The 25,554-nt window shown below is 58.2% G+C and overlaps 1 long non-coding RNA gene across 1 annotated transcript; it reads left to right on the forward strand.

The window, feature by feature from the left end:
* Positions 1-263: 263 nt before the first annotated feature.
* LOC135406136 (uncharacterized) lies at positions 264-2,579 on the forward strand. The gene is made up of 3 exons (XR_010426143.1): positions 264-319; positions 429-2,430; positions 2,473-2,579. It is a non-coding gene; the product is annotated as an uncharacterized LOC135406136 (long non-coding RNA).
* Positions 2,580-25,554: the final 22,975 nt, after the last annotated feature.

The following is a 25,554-nucleotide window of genomic DNA, read 5'->3' on the forward strand; positions in this document are numbered from 1 at the left end:
TGGAATCTGTACAGAGAGTGCAAGCTTTCTGTGGGAGCGGTTGGTGAAATTAAGATGTTGTCTGGTGTTGCATCAAACTCCAGATATACATTGCCTGTGATGACTCCTAACAGGCCTATAAATGTGTGACTGGCAGTCAACCACTTCATACTATAAAAGATGAATCCAGACTATAAAATTCTGAAATGAGAAGTTCTGTTGTACTAGACTTTATATTTTGCAGAAATTCCTGAGCCCATATGATTGGACACACCTGTCCAAACTTGGAAACTAGGTCTGCCAACCAGGAAAAGATTATCTCAAGTACTGTTGACTCCAAGTATATGACCACTGTAATCCACTTAGATCTCCTCACTGGGGATGGACATGATTATATTATTGTCTGTATTTTCACTGTTACTCAGTTGTTATGCTGTTTACATTTTTAGAAATGACACTTCATCAATGTGCTGTTCGAGTCATTCACCAGTGTCATGGTCCAACCATGGACCACGCGGTGGGATGGAATCCAACAGCCCTCAAGAGCTAGTTTGTCCCCTGAGGGTGCAGAGCAGCAGGGCCTCTTTCAGACCCAACTGTACCTTCCAGAAAGATATCAGCTATACTTTGCTTCTTTGCTAACTTCTGTTTTAGATGTCAATGTGTGGACCACTTTGGCCAACGTGACGAAGACGGACGTGATATGTGTGTCCATGGCAACTCCCACGAGTCCTTTTTGCACCTGTCTGGTTGGAGTACCTATTGATAACTACCGGTGGGGAACTCTATATAATGAGACCGTGTTAGCAAACTGCACACATCCAGGAACTCAACAACCTCTTTGGTGGTGCCAGGCATCGTGGCGAGCTAAAAGTGGAAAGGACGCCACTTGGTATATTAAGTCTTTAGCATACATGCATAATTTTCCTGCTTTACCCATTCAACCACAAGAGTTGGACATTTTAGGGACATTAACTGCAACTCGATGCTTCTACCTAAACTATACGTCAGGTACCAAGGTTAATGAAGGAGGAGTTGACATCTTTCCTAGAGATATATACCAGAACGCATCAGCTTAGTGCAATGAGACTCTGCAAAAACGATTTATTCCTGGATCTGATGCGATAGGTCTCCCAAATGATCTGTTTCTCATTTGTGGACAAAGAGCATGGAAAAGTATTCCAAGAAAAGCTGTAGTAAGCCCTTGTACCTTTGGACAATTAACCTTTTTCCATCCTCGCAGTGTAACCTTGCCTAAACTAAGAAGATGCAGACGTGGCACACGGCGATTTACTCCGGACTGTAACTCTGATGTAGAGTTTTGGAATAAGGCTGAAAGAATAACTGCTAGTATAATATCTCAGATAGGGACTGCTCATGCTTTGGCTTCTTTAAATAAACTAGGATGCTGGTTGGCTAAAGAAGCTAATGCTACTTCTGCTGCTTTGAGTGCATTGCTCACAGATGTAGACTCTGTTAGACATGCAAGTTTACAAAATAGAGCTGCTATTGATTTTTTGTTGTTAGCCCAGGGACATGGCTGTCAAGATTTTGAGGGCATGTGCTGCATGAATTTAAGTGATCATTCTGAATCTGTTCATGCTAGCATTCAGAAATTAAAAGCCCTTACTCAACAATTACATGTTCATGATGAATGGAATCTCTTTGGTGATTGGAAATGGGGATGGCCCTGGTTACGAAAAACGTTAATAGGTTTGTCAATAGTTGGATGTATAATAGCATGCATATTGTGTATGATTCCCTGTATATTAACATGTGTACGTCGAATGATAGACACCAAGCTAAATGCATTGCAATCTCGAGTAGTTCGTTATCACCCTCTTGCTACCATTGATCACGCGGTGGTATGTAAGGGGGGTACTTCTGAATTAGATGATCAATGGAGCATAGAGGCGTGAGAACGAAATCATATTAGGATGTGAAACCAGCTAGAGTATGGTACAATGTAACTTATGGCAGAAGCTAATTGTAAGGTCCATTGTGCTTTTTAGCAAGTCAGCTTGATATCCCCTATTATCAGAGCTGAGTTCTTCCTTGGTTTTGCTACATATTGCAAGATAGATACATCTACCCTTGAAACACAATGGTAGAGGTCATACATAGGGGTGAGAAAGATGATGATGGGAGGAAGATTATGTGGGCAGGGGTCGCTCGCCCCTTGCCCTACAAGTAGGGCATGCGCAGACTGTTGCCATGAGGTCATGATTAGGCGGTGTTTGGCTGCCATTCAGGCATCACCTTATGCTACGTACTGGCCCTACGTAGTGTAATGTGGAACTGATAAAAATGGGGTGTCGGGACTGCTGAGTCGAGCGATACTCATCCTACCACTGAGACTGTGTTGCTCCGCGGGGACGCCCGCTAAGCATGGGTACCGACCAGCTGCTGCAGATCCTGACAGCCCTGGCCTGTCTGTGTGGGTAAGCACAGGTTATTGATAGGAAGCAACTGAGAGAACAAACTTAAGCACAGGTTATTGATAGGAAGCAACTGAGAGAACAAACTTTTTAATATCCTTTTAGTGTTCCTTTAATTCCCCTTTTATGTTTATAGTATTTTTCCTTTAGTCTCCCTTTTTACTAACCAATATCGTGTTATCCATAATATTGTGTTAAGATCCTTTTTTGGTATCCCTTTTTCACTAGTTAATATTGTATGAAATGCTGTTCGTAGTATTTGTTTTAATGCCACCCGATAACATAGTTAGTTTGTATCCTTTTTAGTTTTTAATTCCTCTTGCTAAGTTTATTGCTATTATTATTATTCTCACTGTAATAAAAGATATTTTGTGTGCTTGAGTATTTTTTGGCACTTGTCTTTATTCCGGACATGTATCCGAACGTACTGCTACATCCTGTCATGGGGACTTCTGCACCGGCCGGATGGATTTGGGGTCTGACGTTGCAGGCGGGAGCGGTTTCGCCTGCGGAATGTCCTTGAGTGTCTCTGCCTGGGCCTGCGCCTCCCAGGACTTGGTGCTGGCACATGGCTCCTGTCCTGGGGGCTTCCGGACCGAAGGTGTGGAATTTGGGCCCGACGTTGCCGGCGGGAGTGGTTTTGCTGTCGGTCAGGCCCCCGACTGCTGGAGCAGCTGCTGTCCTCAGTTTCTGGGAAGCTGCTGTGGGACGACCCCGATGTTACCTGACTGTCAGGGCTGGAGCTGCTCGTCTCCTGTGAGGGGGATTCCAGAGTCTCCTCTGATGTTGCCTGTTGGGTGCTATGGAGGTTGCTGGTCTGTGGTGCTGAAGATCCAGGAGATGGCAGCTGGGCGCTGGGGCTGGGGCTGACGGTCTCCAGTGCTGGAGAACCGGGAGACAGCCCTGATAGCGCCAGGCTGCCTGTGTTGGGGCTGATGGTCTCAGGTTCCCTGGAGCTGTCAGAAGGCTCCAGTCCTGACTGTCTGGCCACACTGACACCAGCAAGCCCTGAGTCATCTCGGGAGGGTGTGAGGGGAAACAGGAGGGACAAGATCGTTCCAGACCTGGGTCAAGATAGGCCAGAGCAGTGCGGCTCTGCCAAACCCACCCTGGGCACCCACTGCCAGGCCCAGGGTCACCAGAGCTTGTGGACACAGAGCCCATTTATCTGGAGTTTTTCCACACAAGATGTCCGGGTCAGCCTCTGATCGCTGACACAGCACGCATGCTGGAGGGAGAGAGACAGTGGCCCCGGGCATGGCACCTGTGCTGCCCACCCTGACAGCCCCTCTGCCAGGCTGCGGGAGGGGCACTTTGCTCTCACCTGGCTCCCTGTCTTCGGGGGCTTCCTGCCTGTCTTCGGGGGCTTGGTCCTCTCTCTGTTCAGGGGCTTCCTGTCTCTCTTCGGGGGCTTGCTCCCTTTCTTCGGGGGCTTGCTCGTGTCTGTCTGCCATGGTGATGTCAGCAGGGCGTCTGTCCTCGGAACACCGAGGTCGCTTCCAAGGTGCTCCTCCACTGGTTCCGAGGCAGGAAACACTGACACGACCCCGATGTTACCTGACTGTCAGGGCTGGAGCTGCTCCTCTCCTGTGAGGGGGATTCCAGAGTCTCCTCTGATGTTGCCTGTTGGGTGCTATGGAGGTTGCTGGTCTGTGGTGCTGAAGATCCAGGAGATGGCAGCTGGGCACTGGGGCTGGGGCTGACGGTCTCCAGTGCTGGAGAACCGGGAGACAGCCCTGATAGCGCCAGGCTGGCTGTGTTGGGGCTGATGGTCTCAAGTTCCCTGGAGCTGTCAGAAGGCTCCAGTCCTGACAGTCAGGCCATGCTGGGGCCAGCAAGCTCTGAGTCATCTCAGGAGGCTGTGAGGGGAAGCAGGAATGTCAAGGCCACCCCAGGCCCAGCCAGGATAGGCCAGAGCAGTGCGGCTCTGCCAAACCCACCCTGGGCACCCACTGCCAGGCCCAGGGGCACCAGGCCCAGGGTTACCAGGTGCTTTGCTTCTTACCTGGCTCCCTCCCTTTGGGGGCCTCCTCCTCTCTGTCTGATGTGGGACATGTCAGTGGTGGGTCCCTGTCTCAGGGACCACGTCTGAGCGGTGAGTGGGGCTCCCAGCACTGGGTGCTCTAACACGGCTTCTCTCATGGCGACTTCGGAATGTTCTGCATGAGTTCCGGGTCCGACGCTGCTGGCGGGAGTGGTGTTGCCTTTGGCAAGTCCTGGCTGCTGTTTCCCCTGGATTTCGCCTCCCAGCACTCGGCGCTGGCGTGCACTTCCTGTCATGGGGACTTCTGCACCGGCCGGATGGATTTGGGGTCTGACGTTGCAGGCGGGAGCGGTTTCGCCTGCGGAATGTCCTTGAGTGTCTCTGCCTGGGCCTGCGCCTCCCAGGACTTGGTGCTGGCACATGGCTCCTGTCCTGGGGGCTTCCGGACCGAAGGTGTGGAATTTGGGCCCGACGTTGCCGGCGGGAGTGGTTTTGCCGGCGGTCAGGCCCCTGACTGCTGGAGCAGCTGCTGTCCTCAGTTTCTGGGAAGCTGCTGTGGGACGACCCCGATGTTACCTGACTGTCAGGGCTGGAGCTGCTCGTCTCCTGTGAGGGGGATTCCAGAGTCTCCTCTGATGTTGCCTGTTGGGTGCTATGGAGGTTGCTGGTCTGTGGTGCTGAAGATCCAGGAGATGGCAGCTGGGCGCTGGGGCTGGGGCTGACGGTCTCCAGTGCTGGAGAACCGGGAGACAGCCCTGATAGCGCCAGGCTGCCTGTGTTGGGGCTGATGGTCTCAGGTTCCCTGGAGCTGTCAGAAGGCTCCAGTTCTGACTGTCTGGCCACACTGACACCAGCAAGCCCTGAGTCATCTCGGGAGGGTGTGAGGGGAAACAGGAGGGACAAGATCGTTCCAGACCTGGGTCAAGGTAGGCCAGAGCAGTGCGGCTCTGCCAAACCCACCCTGGGCACCCACTGCCAGGCCCAGGGGCACCAGGCCCAGGGTCACCAGGTTGTTTGCCTCTTACATGTGCCCAGACCAGCACAGCCATCACATTCCCAGCTAGTTACGCTGTTTCTCAGGCAGAGCAGGCTCTGTGGGTGCCCTCGGCAGCACAGGAGGAGCACAGGAGCAGTTCCCAGGGCCTGGGGAAGCAAATGGGTTCATGGAGGTGAGGACAAAGTGTCCAAAGCATGGGAGCTTTGAAGCTGAGCTCTTCTCCGGGGTCCTTCTGCTTCAAGCCCTGCAGAGGCTCGGGAGGCAGCTTTGGCAACTTACCCCCCCTCTTGTGCCTCCTGCCTGCCTCTTGGAAAAAGGCACTCATTGGCATCACAGTGCCTGTGTCTCTCTCCGAACTCGGCGAAAGCATTAATGTCCCCCGTGTCTGTCAGGTGCAGCTCTCCCTGACTCTGTCCCTAAGAGCACACGGCTGCTTGCTCTGCCCTGCTCTGCCAGGAAGGCCCAAGCCCCTCTCACCTCTAGTTGGATCATCTTATTTGTGATGCCAATCTTCTCAGCCTTGAAATTCAGCTTCACCTCAAAGTCTGTGCGAGGCCCAACGATGCCCCTGCCTTGCGATGCAGAGAAGTCATCTCCAAGGTCGTCCAGCCCACTGAGATGCCATGCCATGGGCAGTGGGCTGTCGTTTCTTAGGACCAGGGTCTGGGTGTCAGTCCTGCAGAGACAGGAAGACACTCAGCGTCAGTGCTGGGTGGTCACACCAGCCTGGCCACTGAATGCGGCTCAAAGCAGCTCCATCTGAGCCTCTGGAACCAGAGTCAAACCTCTTCTCTTTGTCACGAGCCTTGGAGTGCCCTCAGCCGTGGGATGACTGACCTGTGCAGAAGTATCTTGTTGAAATGCAGCTCCTGGGGGCTGACCCTCAGCTTCACTTGCACCCCTTCGCAGCACAGTTGGAAGACCACTGGCTCTGGGTTGTCCTTGATCCAGCAGACGAGACTGTCTTCCAGGAGGCCAGCAGAAGTCGGGTACGCCCAAACACTCAGCTTCTGAACCCGTCCCCACAAACAGAAATACAAAGAGCCCTCTGTGAGCAGGAGGAACGGCACTTCTGCGGTGCCTGCCCTACCTGCTCACCTCCTACCTTCTTCTCTTTGGGCTGCAGCCTCATGCTGGGAGGGTCCAAAAGGAACGTCTCTCCTTTGCTGTCATTCTCAAAGGAGAAATGCACCTCTGCCTCCATGGGGGAGTCGTTGAGGATGGTTAACTTTTCGCTGTTGCTGTCAGAAGGCTCCAGTCCTGACTGTCTGGCCACACTGACACCAGCAAGCCCTGAGTCATCTCGGGAGGGTGTGAGGGGAAACAGGAGGGACAAGATCGTTCCAGACCTGGGTCAAGATAGGCCAGAGCAGTGCGGCTCTGCCAAACCCACCCTGGGCACCCACTGCCAGGCCCAGGGTCACCAGAGCTTGTGGACACAGAGCCCATTTATCTGGAGTTTTTCCGCACAAGATGTCCGGGTCAGCCTCTGATCGCTGACACAGCACGCATGCTGGAGGGAGAGAGACAGTGGCCCCGGGCATGGCACCTGTGCTGCCCACCCTGATAGCCCCTCTGCCAGGCTGCGGGAGGGGCACTTTGCTCTCACCTGGCTCCCTGTCTTCGGGGGCTTCCTGCCTGTCTTCGGGGGCTTGGTCCTCTCTCTGTTCAGGGGCTTCCTGTCTCTCTTCGGGGGCTTGCTCCCTTTCTTCGGGGGCTTGCTCGTGTCTGTCTGCCATGGTGATGTCAGCAGGGCGTCTGTCCTCGGAACACCGAGGTCGCTTCCAAGGTGCTCCTCCACTGGTTCCGAGGCAGGAAACACTGACACGACCCCGATGTTACCTGACTGTCAGGGCTGGAGCTGCTCCTCTCCTGTGAGGGGGATTCCAGAGTCTCCTCTGATGTTGCCTGTTGGGTGCTATGGAGGTTGCTGGTCTGTGGTGCTGAAGATCCAGGAGATGGCAGCTGGGCACTGGGGCTGGGGCTGACGGTCTCCAGTGCTGGAGAACTGGGAGACAGCCCTGATAGCGCCAGGCTGGCTGTGTTGGGGCTGATGGTCTCAAGTTCCCTGGAGCTGTCAGAAGGCTCCAGTCCTGACAGTCAGGCCATGCTGGGGCCAGCAAGCTCTGAGTCATCTCAGGAGGCTGTGAGGGGAAGCAGGAATGTCAAGGCCACCCCAGGCCCAGCCAGGATAGGCCAGAGCAGTGCGGCTCTGCCAAACCCACCCTGGGCACCCACTGCCAGGCCCAGGGGCACCAGGCCCAGGGTTACCAGGTGCTTTGCTTCTTACCTGGCTCCCTCCCTTTGGGGGCCTCCTCCTCTCTGTCTGATGTGGGACATGTCAGTGGTGGGTCCCTGTCTCAGGGACCACGTCTGAGCGGTGAGTGGGGCTCCCAGCACTGGGTGCTCTAACACGGCTTCTCTCATGGCGACTTCGGAATGTTCTGCATGAGTTCCGGGTCCGACGCTGCTGGCGGGAGTGGTGTTGCCTTTGGCAAGTCCTGGCTGCTGTTTCCCCTGGATTTCGCCTCCCAGCACTCGGCGCTGGCGTGCACTTCCTGTCATGGGGACTTCTGCACCGGCCGGATGGATTTGGGGTCTGACGTTGCAGGCGGGAGCGGTTTCGCCTGCGGAATGTCCTTGAGTGTCTCTGCCTGGGCCTGCGCCTCCCAGGACTTGGTGCTGGCACATGGCTCCTGTCCTGGGGGCTTCCGGACCGAAGGTGTGGAATTTGGGCCCGACGTTGCCGGCGGGAGTGGTTTTGCCGGCGGTCAGGCCCCTGACTGCTGGAGCAGCTGCTGTCCTCAGTTTCTGGGAAGCTGCTGTGGGACGACCCCGATGTTACCTGACTGTCAGGGCTGGAGCTGCTCGTCTCCTGTGAGGGGGATTCCAGAGTCTCCTCTGATGTTGCCTGTTGGGTGCTATGGAGGTTGCTGGTCTGTGGTGCTGAAGATCCAGGAGATGGCAGCTGGGCGCTGGGGCTGGGGCTGACGGTCTCCAGTGCTGGAGAACCGGGAGACAGCCCTGATAGCGCCAGGCTGCCTGTGTTGGGGCTGATGGTCTCAGGTTCCCTGGAGCTGTCAGAAGGCTCCAGTTCTGACTGTCTGGCCACACTGACACCAGCAAGCCCTGAGTCATCTCGGGAGGGTGTGAGGGGAAACAGGAGGGACAAGATCGTTCCAGACCTGGGTCAAGGTAGGCCAGAGCAGTGCGGCTCTGCCAAACCCACCCTGGGCACCCACTGCCAGGCCCAGGGGCACCAGGCCCAGGGTCACCAGGTTGTTTGCCTCTTACATGTGCCCAGACCAGCACAGCCATCACATTCCCAGCTAGTTACGCTGTTTCTCAGGCAGAGCAGGCTCTCTGGGTGCCCTCGGCAGCACAGGAGGAGCACAGGAGCAGTTCCCAGGGCCTGGGGAAGCAAATGGGTTCATGGAGGTGAGGACAAAGTGTCCAAAGCATGGGAGCTTTGAAGCTGAGCTCTTCTCCGGGGTCCTTCTGCTTCAAGCCCTGCAGAGGCTCGGGAGGCAGCTTTGGCAACTTACCCCCCCCTCTTGTGCCTCCTGCCTGCCTCTTGGAAAAAGGCACTCATTGGCATCACAGTGCCTGTGTCTCTCTCCGAACTCGGCGAAAGCATTAATGTCCCCCGTGTCTGTCAGGTGCAGCTCTCCCTGACTCTGTCCCTAAGAGCACACGGCTGCTTGCTCTGCCCTGCTCTGCCAGGAAGGCCCAAGCCCCTCTCACCTCTAGTTGGATCATCTTATTTGTGATGCCAATCTTCTCAGCCTTGAAATTCAGCTTCACCTCAAAGTCTGTGCGAGGCCCAACGATGCCCCTGCCTTGCGATGCAGAGAACTCATCTCCAAGGTCGTCCAGCCCACTGAGATGCCATGCCATGGGCAGTGGGCTGTCGTTTCTTAGGACCAGGGTCTGGGTGTCAGTCCTGCAGAGACAGGAAGACACTCAGCGTCAGTGCTGGGTGGTCACACCAGCCTGGCCACTGAATGCGGCTCAAAGCAGCTCCATCTGAGCCTCTGGAACCAGAGTCAAACCTCTTCTCTTTGTCACGAGCCTTGGAGTGCCCTCAGCCGTGGGATGACTGACCTGTGCAGAAGTATCTTGTTGAAATGCAGCTCCTGGGGGCTGACCCTCAGCTTCACTTGCACCCCTTCGCAGCACAGTTGGAAGACCACTGGCTCTGGGTTGTCCTTGATCCAGCAGACGACACTGTCTTCCAGGAGGCCAGCAGAAGTCGGGTACGCCCAAACACTCAGCTTCTGAACCCGTCCCCACAAACAGAAATACAAAGAGCCCTCTGTGAGCAGGAGGAACGGCACTTCTGCGGTGCCTGCCCTACCTGCTCACCTCCTACCTTCTTCTCTTTGGGCTGCAGCCTCATGCTGGGAGGGTCCAAAAGGAACGTCTCTCCTTTGCTGTCATTCTCAAAGGAGAAATGCACCTCTGCCTCCATGGGGGAGTCGTTGAGGATGGTTAACTTTTCGCTGTTGCTGTCAGAAGGCTCCAGTCCTGACTGTCTGGCCACACTGACACCAGCAAGCCCTGAGTCATCTCGGGAGGGTGTGAGGGGAAACAGGAGGGACAAGATCGTTCCAGACCTGGGTCAAGATAGGCCAGAGCAGTGCGGCTCTGCCAAACCCACCCTGGGCACCCACTGCCAGGCCCAGGGTCACCAGAGCTTGTGGACACAGAGCCCATTTATCTGGAGTTTTTCCGCACAAGATGTCCGGGTCAGCCTCTGATCGCTGACACAGCACGCATGCTGGAGGGAGAGAGACAGTGGCCCCGGGCATGGCACCTGTGCTGCCCACCCTGATAGCCCCTCTGCCAGGCTGCGGGAGGGGCACTTTGCTCTCACCTGGCTCCCTGTCTTCGGGGGCTTCCTGCCTGTCTTCGGGGGCTTGGTCCTCTCTCTGTTCAGGGGCTTCCTGTCTCTCTTCGGGGGCTTGCTCCCTTTCTTCGGGGGCTTGCTCGTGTCTGTCTGCCATGGTGATGTCAGCAGGGCGTCTGTCCTCGGAACACCGAGGTCGCTTCCAAGTTGCTCCTCCACTGGTTCCGAGGCAGGAAACACTGACACGACCCCGATGTTACCTGACTGTCAGGGCTGGAGCTGCTCCTCTCCTGTGAGGGGGATTCCAGAGTCTCCTCTGATGTTGCCTGTTGGGTGCTATGGAGGTTGCTGGTCTGTGGTGCTGAAGATCCAGGAGATGGCAGCTGGGCACTGGGGCTGGGGCTGACGGTCTCCAGTGCTGGAGAACCGGGAGACAGCCCTGATAGCGCCAGGCTGGCTGTGTTGGGGCTGATGGTCTCAAGTTCCCTGGAGCTGTCAGAAGGCTCCAGTCCTGACAGTCAGGCCATGCTGGGGCCAGCAAGCTCTGAGTCATCTCAGGAGGCTGTGAGGGGAAGCAGGAATGTCAAGGCCACCCCAGGCCCAGCCAGGATAGGCCAGAGCAGTGCGGCTCTGCCAAACCCACCCTGGGCACCCACTGCCAGGCCCAGGGGCACCAGGCCCAGGGTTACCAGGTGCTTTGCTTCTTACCTGGCTCCCTCCCTTTGGGGGCCTCCTCCTCTCTGTCTGATGTGGGACATGTCAGTGGTGGGTCCCTGTCTCAGGGACCACGTCTGAGCGGTGAGTGGGGCTCCCAGCACTGGGTGCTCTAACACGGCTTCTCTCATGGCGACTTCGGAATGTTCTGCATGAGTTCCGGGTCCGACGCTGCTGGCGGGAGTGGTGTTGCCTTTGGCAAGTCCTGGCTGCTGTTTCCCCTGGATTTCGCCTCCCAGCACTCGGCGCTGGCGTGCACTTCCTGTCATGGGGACTTCTGCACCGGCCGGATGGATTTGGGGTCTGACGTTGCAGGCGGGAGCGGTTTCGCCTGCGGAATGTCCTTGAGTGTCTCTGCCTGGGCCTGCGCCTCCCAGGACTTGGTGCTGGCACATGGCTCCTGTCCTGGGGGCTTCCGGACCGAAGGTGTGGAATTTGGGCCCGACGTTGCCGGCGGGAGTGGTTTTGCCGGCGGTCAGGCCCCTGACTGCTGGAGCAGCTGCTGTCCTCAGTTTCTGGGAAGCTGCTGTGGGACGACCCCGATGTTACCTGACTGTCAGGGCTGGAGCTGCTCGTCTCCTGTGAGGGGGATTCCAGAGTCTCCTCTGATGTTGCCTGTTGGGTGCTATGGAGGTTGCTGGTCTGTGGTGCTGAAGATCCAGGAGATGGCAGCTGGGCGCTGGGGCTGGGGCTGACGGTCTCCAGTGCTGGAGAACCGGGAGACAGCCCTGATAGCGCCAGGCTGCCTGTGTTGGGGCTGATGGTCTCAGGTTCCCTGGAGCTGTCAGAAGGCTCCAGTTCTGACTGTCTGGCCACACTGACACCAGCAAGCCCTGAGTCATCTCGGGAGGGTGTGAGGGGAAACAGGAGGGACAAGATCGTTCCAGACCTGGGTCAAGGTAGGCCAGAGCAGTGCGGCTCTGCCAAACCCACCCTGGGCACCCACTGCCAGGCCCAGGGGCACCAGGCCCAGGGTCACCAGGTTGTTTGCCTCTTACATGTGCCCAGACCAGCACAGCCATCACATTCCCAGCTAGTTACGCTGTTTCTCAGGCAGAGCAGGCTCTGTGGGTGCCCTCGGCAGCACAGGAGGAGCACAGGAGCAGTTCCCAGGGCCTGGGGAAGCAAATGGGTTCATGGAGGTGAGGACAAAGTGTCCAAAGCATGGGAGCTTTGAAGCTGAGCTCTTCTCCGGGGTCCTTCTGCTTCAAGCCCTGCAGAGGCTCGGGAGGCAGCTTTGGCAACTTACCCCCCCTCTTGTGCCTCCTGCCTGCCTCTTGGAAAAAGGCACTCATTGGCATCACAGTGCCTGTGTCTCTCTCCGAACTCGGCGAAAGCATTAATGTCCCCCGTGTCTGTCAGGTGCAGCTCTCCCTGACTCTGTCCCTAAGAGCACACGGCTGCTTGCTCTGCCCTGCTCTGCCAGGAAGGCCCAAGCCCCTCTCACCTCTAGTTGGATCATCTTATTTGTGATGCCAATCTTCTCAGCCTTGAAATTCAGCTTCACCTCAAAGTCTGTGCGAGGCCCAACGATGCCCCTGCCTTGCGATGCAGAGAAGTCATCTCCAAGGTCGTCCAGCCCACTGAGATGCCATGCCATGGGCAGTGGGCTGTCGTTTCTTAGGACCAGGGTCTGGGTGTCAGTCCTGCAGAGACAGGAAGACACTCAGCGTCAGTGCTGGGTGGTCACACCAGCCTGGCCACTGAATGCGGCTCAAAGCAGCTCCATCTGAGCCTCTGGAACCAGAGTCAAACCTCTTCTCTTTGTCACGAGCCTTGGAGTGCCCTCAGCCGTGGGATGACTGACCTGTGCAGAAGTATCTTGTTGAAATGCAGCTCCTGGGGGCTGACCCTCAGCTTCACTTGCACCCCTTCGCAGCACAGTTGGAAGACCACTGGCTCTGGGTTGTCCTTGATCCAGCAGACGAGACTGTCTTCCAGGAGGCCAGCAGAAGTCGGGTACGCCCAAACACTCAGCTTCTGAACCCGTCCCCACAAACAGAAATACAAAGAGCCCTCTGTGAGCAGGAGGAACGGCACTTCTGCGGTGCCTGCCCTACCTGCTCACCTCCTACCTTCTTCTCTTTGGGCTGCAGCCTCATGCTGGGAGGGTCCAAAAGGAACGTCTCTCCTTTGCTGTCATTCTCAAAGGAGAAATGCACCTCTGCCTCCATGGGGGAGTCGTTGAGGATGGTTAACTTTTCGCTGTTGCTGTCAGAAGGCTCCAGTCCTGACTGTCTGGCCACACTGACACCAGCAAGCCCTGAGTCATCTCGGGAGGGTGTGAGGGGAAACAGGAGGGACAAGATCGTTCCAGACCTGGGTCAAGATAGGCCAGAGCAGTGCGGCTCTGCCAAACCCACCCTGGGCACCCACTGCCAGGCCCAGGGTCACCAGAGCTTGTGGACACAGAGCCCATTTATCTGGAGTTTTTCCGCACAAGATGTCCGGGTCAGCCTCTGATCGCTGACACAGCACGCATGCTGGAGGGAGAGAGACAGTGGCCCCGGGCATGGCACCTGTGCTGCCCACCCTGATAGCCCCTCTGCCAGGCTGCGGGAGGGGCACTTTGCTCTCACCTGGCTCCCTGTCTTCGGGGGCTTCCTGCCTGTCTTCGGGGGCTTGGTCCTCTCTCTGTTCAGGGGCTTCCTGTCTCTCTTCGGGGGCTTGCTCCCTTTCTTCGGGGGCTTGCTCGTGTCTGTCTGCCATGGTGATGTCAGCAGGGCGTCTGTCCTCGGAACACCGAGGTCGCTTCCAAGTTGCTCCTCCACTGGTTCCGAGGCAGGAAACACTGACACGACCCCGATGTTACCTGACTGTCAGGGCTGGAGCTGCTCGTCTCCTGTGAGGGGGATTCCAGAGTCTCCTCTGATGTTGCCTGTTGGGTGCTATGGAGGTTGCTGGTCTGTGGTGCTGAAGATCCAGGAGATGGCAGCTGGGCACTGGGGCTGGGGCTGACGGTCTCCAGTGCTGGAGAACCGGGAGACAGCCCTGATAGCGCCAGGCTGGCTGTGTTGGGGCTGATGGTCTCAAGTTCCCTGGAGCTGTCAGAAGGCTCCAGTCCTGACAGTCAGGCCATGCTGGGGCCAGCAAGCTCTGAGTCATCTCAGGAGGCTGTGAGGGGAAGCAGGAATGTCAAGGCCACCCCAGGCCCAGCCAGGATAGGCCAGAGCAGTGCGGCTCTGCCAAACCCACCCTGGGCACCCACTGCCAGGCCCAGGGGCACCAGGCCCAGGGTTACCAGGTGCTTTGCTTCTTACCTGGCTCCCTCCCTTTGGGGGCCTCCTCCTCTCTGTCTGATGTGGGACATGTCAGTGGTGGGTCCCTGTCTCAGGGACCACGTCTGAGCGGTGAGTGGGGCTCCCAGCACTGGGTGCTCTAACACGGCTTCTCTCATGGCGACTTCGGAATGTTCTGCATGAGTTCCGGGTCCGACGCTGCTGGCGGGAGTGGTGTTGCCTTTGGCAAGTCCTGGCTGCTGTTTCCCCTGGATTTCGCCTCCCAGCACTCGGCGCTGGCGTGCACTTCCTGTCATGGGGACTTCTGCACCGGCCGGATGGATTTGGGGTCTGACGTTGCAGGCGGGAGCGGTTTCGCCTGCGGAATGTCCTTGAGTGTCTCTGCCTGGGCCTGCGCCTCCCAGGACTTGGTGCTGGCACATGGCTCCTGTCCTGGGGGCTTCCGGACCGAAGGTGTGGAATTTGGGCCCGACGTTGCCGGCGGGAGTGGTTTTGCCGGCGGTCAGGCCCCTGACTGCTGGAGCAGCTGCTGTCCTCAGTTTCTGGGAAGCTGCTGTGGGACGACCCCGATGTTACCTGACTGTCAGGGCTGGAGCTGCTCGTCTCCTGTGAGGGGGATTCCAGAGTCTCCTCTGATGTTGCCTGTTGGGTGCTATGGAGGTTGCTGGTCTGTGGTGCTGAAGATCCAGGAGATGGCAGCTGGGCGCTGGGGCTGGGGCTGACGGTCTCCAGTGCTGGAGAACCGGGAGACAGCCCTGATAGCGCCAGGCTGCCTGTGTTGGGGCTGATGGTCTCAGGTTCCCTGGAGCTGTCAGAAGGCTCCAGTTCTGACTGTCTGGCCACACTGACACCAGCAAGCCCTGAGTCATCTCGGGAGGGTGTGAGGGGAAACAGGAGGGACAAGATCGTTCCAGACCTGGGTCAAGGTAGGCCAGAGCAGTGCGGCTCTGCCAAACCCACCCTGGGCACCCACTGCCAGGCCCAGGGGCACCAGGCCCAGGGTCACCAGGTTGTTTGCCTCTTACATGTGCCCAGACCAGCACAGCCATCACATTCCCAGCTAGTTACGCTGTTTCTCAGGCAGAGCAGGCTCTGTGGGTGCCCTCGGCAGCACAGGAGGAGCACAGGAGCAGTTCCCAGGGCCTGGGGAAGCAAATGGGTTCATGGAGGTGAGGACAAAGTGTCCAAAGCATGGGAGCTTTGAAGCTGAGCTCTTCTCCGGGGTCCTTCTGCTTCAAGCCCTGCAGAGGCTCGGGAGGCAGCTTTGGCAACTTACCCCCCCTCTTGTGCCTCCTGCCTGCCTCTTGGAAAAAGGCACTCATTGGCATCACAGTGCCTGTGTCTCTCTCCGAACTCGGCGAAAGCATTAATGTCCCCCGTGTCTGTCAGGTGCAGCTCTCCCTGACTCTGTCCCTAAGAGCACACGGCTGCTTGCTCTGCCCTGCTCTGCCAGGAAGGCCCAAGCCCCTCTCACCTCTAGTTGGATCATCTTATTTGTGATGCCAATCTTCTCAGCCTTGAAATTCAGCTTCACCTCAAAGTCTGTGCGAGGCCCAACGATGCCCCTGCCTTGCGATGCAGAGAACTCATCTCCAAGGTCGTCCAGCCCACTGAGATGCCATGCCATGGGCAGTGGGCTGTCGTTTCTTAGGACCAGGGTCTGGGTGTCAGTCCTGCAGAGACAGGAAGACACTCAGCGTCAGTGCTGGGTGGTCACACCAGCCTGGCCACTGAATGCGGCTCAAAGCAGCTCCATCTGAGCCTCTGGAACCAGAGTCAAACCTCTTCTCTTTGTCACGAGCCTTGGAGTGCCCTCAGCCGTGGGATGACTGACCTGTGCAGAAGTATCTTGTTGAAATGCAGCTCCTGGGGGCTGACCCTCAGCTTCACTTGCACCCCTTCGCAGCACAGTTGGAAGACCACTGGCTCTGGGTTGTCCTTGATCCAGCAGACGACACTGTCTTCCAGGAGGCCAGCAGAAGTCGGGTACGCCCAAACACTCAGCTTCTGAACCCGTCCCCACAAACAGAAATACAAAGAGCCCTCTGTGAGCAGGAGGAACGGCACTTCTGCGGTGCCTGCCCTACCTGCTCACCTCCTACCTTCTTCTCTTTGGGCTGCAGCCTCATGCTGGGAGGGTCCAAAAGGAACGTCTCTCCTTTGCTGTCATTCTCAAAGGAGAAATGCACCTCTGCCTCCATGGGGGAGTCGTTGAGGATGGTTAACTTTTCGCTGTTGCTGTCAGAAGGCTCCAGTCCTGACTGTCTGGCCACACTGACACCAGCAAGCCCTGAGTCATCTCGGGAGGGTGTGAGGGGAAACAGGAGGGACAAGATCGTTCCAGACCTGGGTCAAGATAGGCCAGAGCAGTGCGGCTCTGCCAAACCCACCCTGGGCACCCACTGCCAGGCCCAGGGTCACCAGAGCTTGTGGACACAGAGCCCATTTATCTGGAGTTTTTCCGCACAAGATGTCCGGGTCAGCCTCTGATCGCTGACACAGCACGCATGCTGGAGGGAGAGAGACAGTGGCCCCGGGCATGGCACCTGTGCTGCCCACCCTGACAGCCCCTCTGCCAGGCTGCGGGAGGGGCACTTTGCTCTCACCTGGCTCCCTGTCTTCGGGGGCTTCCTGCCTGTCTTCGGGGGCTTGGTCCTCTCTCTGTTCAGGGGCTTCCTGTCTCTCTTCGGGGGCTTGCTCCCTTTCTTCGGGGGCTTGCTCGTGTCTGTCTGCCATGGTGATGTCAGCAGGGCGTCTGTCCTCGGAACACCGAGGTCGCTTCCAAGGTGCTCCTCCACTGGTTCCGAGGCAGGAAACACTGACACGACCCCGATGTTACCTGACTGTCAGGGCTGGAGCTGCTCCTCTCCTGTGAGGGGGATTCCAGAGTCTCCTCTGATGTTGCCTGTTGGGTGCTATGGAGGTTGCTGCTCTGTGGTGCTGAAGATCCAGGAGATGGCAGCTGGGCACTGGGGCTGGGGCTGACGGTCTCCAGTGCTGGAGAACCGGGAGACAGCCCTGATAGCGCCAGGCTGGCTGTGTTGGGGCTGATGGTCTCAAGTTCCCTGGAGCTGTCAGAAGGCTCCAGTCCTGACAGTCAGGCCATGCTGGGGCCAGCAAGCTCTGAGTCATCTCAGGAGGCTGTGAGGGGAAGCAGGAATGTCAAGGCCACCCCAGGCCCAGCCAGGATAGGCCAGAGCAGTGCGGCTCTGCCAAACCCACCCTGGGCACCCACTGCCAGGCCCAGGGGCACCAGGCCCAGGGTTACCAGGTGCTTTGCTTCTTACCTGGCTCCCTCCCTTTGGGGGCCTCCTCCTCTCTGTCTGATGTGGGACATGTCAGTGGTGGGTCCCTGTCTCAGGGACCACGTCTGAGCGGTGAGTGGGGCTCCCAGCACTGGGTGCTCTAACACGGCTTCTCTCATGGCGACTTCGGAATGTTCTGCATGAGTTCCGGGTCCGACGCTGCTGGCGGGAGTGGTGTTGCCTTTGGCAAGTCCTGGCTGCTGTTTCCCCTGGATTTCGCCTCCCAGCACTCGGCGCTGGCGTGCACTTCCTGTCATGGGGACTTCTGCACCGGCCGGATGGATTTGGGGTCTGACGTTGCAGGCGGGAGCGGTTTCGCCTGCGGAATGTCCTTGAGTGTCTCTGCCTGGGCCTGCGCCTCCCAGGACTTGGTGCTGGCACATGGCTCCTGTCCTGGGGGCTTCCGGACCGAAGGTGTGGAATTTGGGCCCGACGTTGCCGGCGGGAGTGGTTTTGCCGGCGGTCAGGCCCCTGACTGCTGGAGCAGCTGCTGTCCTCAGTTTCTGGGAAGCTGCTGTGGGACGACCCCGATGTTACCTGACTGTCAGGGCTGGAGCTGCTCGTCTCCTGTGAGGGGGATTCCAGAGTCTCCTCTGATGTTGCCTGTTGGGTGCTATGGAGGTTGCTGGTCTGTGGTGCTGAAGATCCAGGAGATGGCAGCTGGGCGCTGGGGCTGGGGCTGACGGTCTCCAGTGCTGGAGAACCGGGAGACAGCCCTGATAGCGCCAGGCTGCCTGTGTTGGGGCTGATGGTCTCAGGTTCCCTGGAGCTGTCAGAAGGCTCCAGTTCTGACTGTCTGGCCACACTGACACCAGCAAGCCCTGAGTCATCTCGGGAGGGTGTGAGGGGAAACAGGAGGGACAAGATCGTTCCAGACCTGGGTCAAGGTAGGCCAGAGCAGTGCGGCTCTGCCAAACCCACCCTGGGCACCCACTGCCAGGCCCAGGGGCACCAGGCCCAGGGTCACCAGGTTGTTTGCCTCTTACATGTGCCCAGACCAGCACAGCCATCACATTCCCAGCTAGTTACGCTGTTTCTCAGGCAGAGCAGGCTCTGTGGGTGCCCTCGGCAGCACAGGAGGAGCACAGGAGCAGTTCCCAGGGCCTGGGGAAGCAAATGGGTTCATGGAGGTGAGGACAAAGTGTCCAAAGCATGGGAGCTTTGAAGCTGAGCTCTTCTCCGGGGTCCTTCTGCTTCAAGCCCTGCAGAGGCTCGGGAGGCAGCTTTGGCAACTTACCCCCCCTCTTGTGCCTCCTGCCTGCCTCTTGGAAAAAGGCACTCATTGGCATCACAGTGCCTGTGTCTCTCTCCGAACTCGGCGAAAGCATTAATGTCCCCCGTGTCTGTCAGGTGCAGCTCTCCCTGACTCTGTCCCTAAGAGCACACGGCTGCTTGCTCTGCCCTGCTCTGCCAGGAAGGCCCAAGCCCCTCTCACCTCTAGTTGGATCATCTTATTTGTGATGCCAATCTTCTCAGCCTTGAAATTCAGCTTCACCTCAAAGTCTGTGCGAGGCCCAACGATGCCCCTGCCTTGCGATGCAGAGAACTCATCTCCAAGGTCGTCCAGCCCACTGAGATGCCATGCCATGGGCAGTGGGCTGTCGTTTCTTAGGACCAGGGTCTGGGTGTCAGTCCTGCAGAGACAGGAAGACACTCAGCGTCAGTGCTGGGTGGTCACACCAGCCTGGCCACTGAATGCGGCTCAAAGCAGCTCCATCTGAGCCTCTGGAACCAGAGTCAAACCTCTTCTCTTTGTCACGAGCCTTGGAGTGCCCTCAGCCGTGGGATGACTGACCTGTGCAGAAGTATCTTGTTGAAATGCAGCTCCTGGGGGCTGACCCTCAGCTTCACTTGCACCCCTTCGCAGCACAGTTGGAAGACCACTGGCTCTGGGTTGTCCTTGATCCAGCAGACGAGACTGTCTTCCAGGAGGCCAGCAGAAGTCGGGTACGCCCAAACACTCAGCTTCTGAACCCGTCCCCACAAACAGAAATACAAAGAGCCCTCTGTGAGCAGGAGGAACGGCACTTCTGCGGTGCCTGCCCTACCTGCTCACCTCCTACCTTCTTCTCTTTGGGCTGCAGCCTCATGCTGGGAGGGTCCAAAAGGAACGTCTCTCCTTTGCTGTCATTCTCAAAGGAGAAATGCACCTCTGCCTCCATGGGGGAGTCGTTGAGGATGGTTAACTTTTCGCTGTTGCTGTCAGAAGGCTCCAGTCCTGACTGTCTGGCCACACTGACACCAGCAAGCCCTGAGTCATCTCGGGAGGGTGTGAGGGGAAACAGGAGGGACAAGATCGTTCCAGACCTGGGTCAAGATAGGCCAGAGCAGTGCGGCTCTGCCAAACCCACCCTGGGCACCCACTGCCAGGCCCAGGGTCACCAGAGCTTGTGGACACAGAGCCCATTTATCTGGAGTTTTTCCGCACAAGATGTCCGGGTCAGCCTCTGATCGCTGACACAGCACGCATGCTGGAGGGAGAGAGACAGTGGCCCCGGGCATGGCACCTGTGCTGCCCACCCTGACAGCCCCTCTGCCAGGCTGCGGGAGGGGCACTTTGCTCTCACCTGGCTCCCTGTCTTCGGGGGCTTCCTGCCTGTCTTCGGGGGCTTGGTCCTCTCTCTGTTCAGGGGCTTCCTGTCTCTCTTCGGGGGCTTGCTCCCTTTCTTCGGGGGCTTGCTCGTGTCTGTCTGCCATGGTGATGTCAGCAGGGCGTCTGTCCTCGGAACACCGAGGTCGCTTCCAAGGTGCTCCTCCACTGGTTCCGAGGCAGGAAACACTGACACGACCCCGATGTTACCTGACTGTCAGGGCTGGAGCTGCTCCTCTCCTGTGAGGGGGATTCCAGAGTCTCCTCTGATGTTGCCTGTTGGGTGCTATGGAGGTTGCTGCTCTGTGGTGCTGAAGATCCAGGAGATGGCAGCTGGGCACTGGGGCTGGGGCTGACGGTCTCCAGTGCTGGAGAACCGGGAGACAGCCCTGATAGCGCCAGGCTGGCTGTGTTGGGGCTGATGGTCTCAAGTTCCCTGGAGCTGTCAGAAGGCTCCAGTCCTGACAGTCAGGCCATGCTGGGGCCAGCAAGCTCTGAGTCATCTCAGGAGGCTGTGAGGGGAAGCAGGAATGTCAAGGCCACCCCAGGCCCAGCCAGGATAGGCCAGAGCAGTGCGGCTCTGCCAAACCCACCCTGGGCACCCACTGCCAGGCCCAGGGGCACCAGGCCCAGGGTTACCAGGTGCTTTGCTTCTTACCTGGCTCCCTCCCTTTGGGGGCCTCCTCCTCTCTGTCTGATGTGGGACATGTCAGTGGTGGGTCCCTGTCTCAGGGACCACGTCTGAGCGGTGAGTGGGGCTCCCAGCACTGGGTGCTCTAACACGGCTTCTCTCATGGCGACTTCGGAATGTTCTGCATGAGTTCCGGGTCCGACGCTGCTGGCGGGAGTGGTGTTGCCTTTGGCAAGTCCTGGCTGCTGTTTCCCCTGGATTTCGCCTCCCAGCACTCGGCGCTGGCGTGCACTTCCTGTCATGGGGACTTCTGCACCGGCCGGATGGATTTGGGGTCTGACGTTGCAGGCGGGAGCGGTTTCGCCTGCGGAATGTCCTTGAGTGTCTCTGCCTGGGCCTGCGCCTCCCAGGACTTGGTGCTGGCACATGGCTCCTGTCCTGGGGGCTTCCGGACCGAAGGTGTGGAATTTGGGCCCGACGTTGCCGGCGGGAGTGGTTTTGCCGGCGGTCAGGCCCCTGACTGCTGGAGCAGCTGCTGTCCTCAGTTTCTGGGAAGCTGCTGTGGGACGACCCCGATGTTACCTGACTGTCAGGGCTGGAGCTGCTCGTCTCCTGTGAGGGGGATTCCAGAGTCTCCTCTGATGTTGCCTGTTGGGTGCTATGGAGGTTGCTGGTCTGTGGTGCTGAAGATCCAGGAGATGGCAGCTGGGCGCTGGGGCTGGGGCTGACGGTCTCCAGTGCTGGAGAACCGGGAGACAGCCCTGATAGCGCCAGGCTGCCTGTGTTGGGGCTGATGGTCTCAGGTTCCCTGGAGCTGTCAGAAGGCTCCAGTTCTGACTGTCTGGCCACACTGACACCAGCAAGCCCTGAGTCATCTCGGGAGGGTGTGAGGGGAAACAGGAGGGACAAGATCGTTCCAGACCTGGGTCAAGGTAGGCCAGAGCAGTGCGGCTCTGCCAAACCCACCCTGGGCACCCACTGCCAGGCCCAGGGGCACCAGGCCCAGGGTCACCAGGTTGTTTGCCTCTTACATGTGCCCAGACCAGCACAGCCATCACATTCCCAGCTAGTTACGCTGTTTCTCAGGCAGAGCAGGCTCTGTGGGTGCCCTCGGCAGCACAGGAGGAGCACAGGAGCAGTTCCCAGGGCCTGGGGAAGCAAATGGGTTCATGGAGGTGAGGACAAAGTGTCCAAAGCATGGGAGCTTTGAAGCTGAGCTCTTCTCCGGGGTCCTTCTGCTTCAAGCCCTGCAGAGGCTCGGGAGGCAGCTTTGGCAACTTACCCCCCCTCTTGTGCCTCCTGCCTGCCTCTTGGAAAAAGGCACTCATTGGCATCACAGTGCCTGTGTCTCTCTCCGAACTCGGCGAAAGCATTAATGTCCCCCGTGTCTGTCAGGTGCAGCTCTCCCTGACTCTGTCCCTAAGAGCACACGGCTGCTTGCTCTGCCCTGCTCTGCCAGGAAGGCCCAAGCCCCTCTCACCTCTAGTTGGATCATCTTATTTGTGATGCCAATCTTCTCAGCCTTGAAATTCAGCTTCACCTCAAAGTCTGTGCGAGGCCCAACGATGCCCCTGCCTTGCGATGCAGAGAACTCATCTCCAAGGTCGTCCAGCCCACTGAGATGCCATGCCATGGGCAGTGGGCTGTCGTTTCTTAGGACCAGGGTCTGGGTGTCAGTCCTGCAGAGACAGGAAGACACTCAGCGTCAGTGCTGGGTGGTCACACCAGCCTGGCCACTGAATGCGGCTCAAAGCAGCTCCATCTGAGCCTCTGGAACCAGAGTCAAACCTCTTCTCTTTGTCACGAGCCTTGGAGTGCCCTCAGCCGTGGGATGACTGACCTGTGCAGAAGTATCTTGTTGAAATGCAGCTCCTGGGGGCTGACCCTCAGCTTCACTTGCACCCCTTCGCAGCACAGTTGGAAGACCACTGGCTCTGGGTTGTCCTTGATCCAGCAGACGAGACTGTCTTCCAGGAGGCCAGCAGAAGTCGGGTACGCCCAAACACTCAGCTTCTGAACCCGTCCCCACAAACAGAAATACAAAGAGCCCTCTGTGAGCAGGAGGAACGGCACTTCTGCGGTGCCTGCCCTACCTGCTCACCTCCTACCTTCTTCTCTTTGGGCTGCAGCCTCATGCTGGGAGGGTCCAAAAGGAACGTCTCTCCTTTGCTGTCATTCTCAAAGGAGAAATGCACCTCTGCCTCCATGGGGGAGTCGTTGAGGATGGTTAACTTTTCGCTGTTGCTGTCAGAAGGCTCCAGTCCTGACTGTCTGGCCACACTGACACCAGCAAGCCCTGAGTCATCTCGGGAGGGTGTGAGGGGAAACAGGAGGGACAAGATCGTTCCAGACCTGGGTCAAGATAGGCCAGAGCAGTGCGGCTCTGCCAAACCCACCCTGGGCACCCACTGCCAGGCCCAGGGTCACCAGAGCTTGTGGACACAGAGCCCATTTATCTGGAGTTTTTCCGCACAAGATGTCCGGGTCAGCCTCTGATCGCTGACACAGCACGCATGCTGGAGGGAGAGAGACAGTGGCCCCGGGCATGGCACCTGTGCTGCCCACCCTGACAGCCCCTCTGCCAGGCTGCGGGAGGGGCACTTTGCTCTCACCTGGCTCCCTGTCTTCGGGGGCTTCCTGCCTGTCTTCGGGGGCTTGGTCCTCTCTCTGTTCAGGGGCTTCCTGTCTCTCTTCGGGGGCTTGCTCCCTTTCTTCGGGGGCTTGCTCGTGTCTGTCTGCCATGGTGATGTCAGCAGGGCGTCTGTCCTCGGAACACCGAGGTCGCTTCCAAGGTGCTCCTCCACTGGTTCCGAGGCAGGAAACACTGACACGACCCCGATGTTACCTGACTGTCAGGGCTGGAGCTGCTCCTCTCCTGTGAGGGGGATTCCAGAGTCTCCTCTGATGTTGCCTGTTGGGTGCTATGGAGGTTGCTGGTCTGTGGTGCTGAAGATCCAGGAGATGGCAGCTGGGCACTGGGGCTGGGGCTGACGGTCTCCAGTGCTGGAGAACCGGGAGACAGCCCTGATAGCGCCAGGCTGGCTGTGTTGGGGCTGATGGTCTCAAGTTCCCTGGAGCTGTCAGAAGGCTCCAGTCCTGACAGTCAGGCCATGCTGGGGCCAGCAAGCTCTGAGTCATCTCAGGAGGCTGTGAGGGGAAGCAGGAATGTCAAGGCCACCCCAGGCCCAGCCAGGATAGGCCAGAGCAGTGCGGCTCTGCCAAACCCACCCTGGGCACCCACTGCCAGGCCCAGGGGCACCAGGCCCAGGGTTACCAGGTGCTTTGCTTCTTACCTGGCTCCCTCCCTTTGGGGGCCTCCTCCTCTCTGTCTGATGTGGGACATGTCAGTGGTGGGTCCCTGTCTCAGGGACCACGTCTGAGCGGTGAGTGGGGCTCCCAGCACTGGGTGCTCTAACACGGCTTCTCTCATGGCGACTTCGGAATGTTCTGCATGAGTTCCGGGTCCGACGCTGCTGGCGGGAGTGGTGTTGCCTTTGGCAAGTCCTGGCTGCTGTTTCCCCTGGATTTCGCCTCCCAGCACTCGGCGCTGGCGTGCACTTCCTGTCATGGGGACTTCTGCACCGGCCGGATGGATTTGGGGTCTGACGTTGCAGGCGGGAGCGGTTTCGCCTGCGGAATGTCCTTGAGTGTCTCTGCCTGGGCCTGCGCCTCCCAGGACTTGGTGCTGGCACATGGCTCCTGTCCTGGGGGCTTCCGGACCGAAGGTGTGGAATTTGGGCCCGACGTTGCCGGCGGGAGTGGTTTTGCCGGCGGTCAGGCCCCTGACTGCTGGAGCAGCTGCTGTCCTCAGTTTCTGGGAAGCTGCTGTGGGACGACCCCGATGTTACCTGACTGTCAGGGCTGGAGCTGCTCGTCTCCTGTGAGGGGGATTCCAGAGTCTCCTCTGATGTTGCCTGTTGGGTGCTATGGAGGTTGCTGGTCTGTGGTGCTGAAGATCCAGGAGATGGCAGCTGGGCGCTGGGGCTGGGGCTGACGGTCTCCAGTGCTGGAGAACCGGGAGACAGCCCTGATAGCGCCAGGCTGCCTGTGTTGGGGCTGATGGTCTCAGGTTCCCTGGAGCTGTCAGAAGGCTCCAGTTCTGACTGTCTGGCCACACTGACACCAGCAAGCCCTGAGTCATCTCGGGAGGGTGTGAGGGGAAACAGGAGGGACAAGATCGTTCCAGACCTGGGTCAAGGTAGGCCAGAGCAGTGCGGCTCTGCCAAACCCACCCTGGGCACCCACTGCCAGGCCCAGGGGCACCAGGCCCAGGGTCACCAGGTTGTTTGCCTCTTACATGTGCCCAGACCAGCACAGCCATCACATTCCCAGCTAGTTACGCTGTTTCTCAGGCAGAGCAGGCTCTGTGGGTGCCCTCGGCAGCACAGGAGGAGCACAGGAGCAGTTCCCAGGGCCTGGGGAAGCAAATGGGTTCATGGAGGTGAGGACAAAGTGTCCAAAGCATGGGAGCTTTGAAGCTGAGCTCTTCTCCGGGGTCCTTCTGCTTCAAGCCCTGCAGAGGCTCGGGAGGCAGCTTTGGCAACTTACCCCCCCTCTTGTGCCTCCTGCCTGCCTCTTGGAAAAAGGCACTCATTGGCATCACAGTGCCTGTGTCTCTCTCCGAACTCGGCGAAAGCATTAATGTCCCCCGTGTCTGTCAGGTGCAGCTCTCCCTGACTCTGTCCCTAAGAGCACACGGCTGCTTGCTCTGCCCTGCTCTGCCAGGAAGGCCCAAGCCCCTCTCACCTCTAGTTGGATCATCTTATTTGTGATGCCAATCTTCTCAGCCTTGAAATTCAGCTTCACCTCAAAGTCTGTGCGAGGCCCA

Source organism: Pseudopipra pipra, chromosome W (genome assembly GCF_036250125.1).
Source record: "Pseudopipra pipra isolate bDixPip1 chromosome W, bDixPip1.hap1, whole genome shotgun sequence".
Classification (NCBI taxonomy): domain Eukaryota; kingdom Metazoa; phylum Chordata; class Aves; order Passeriformes; family Pipridae; genus Pseudopipra; species Pseudopipra pipra.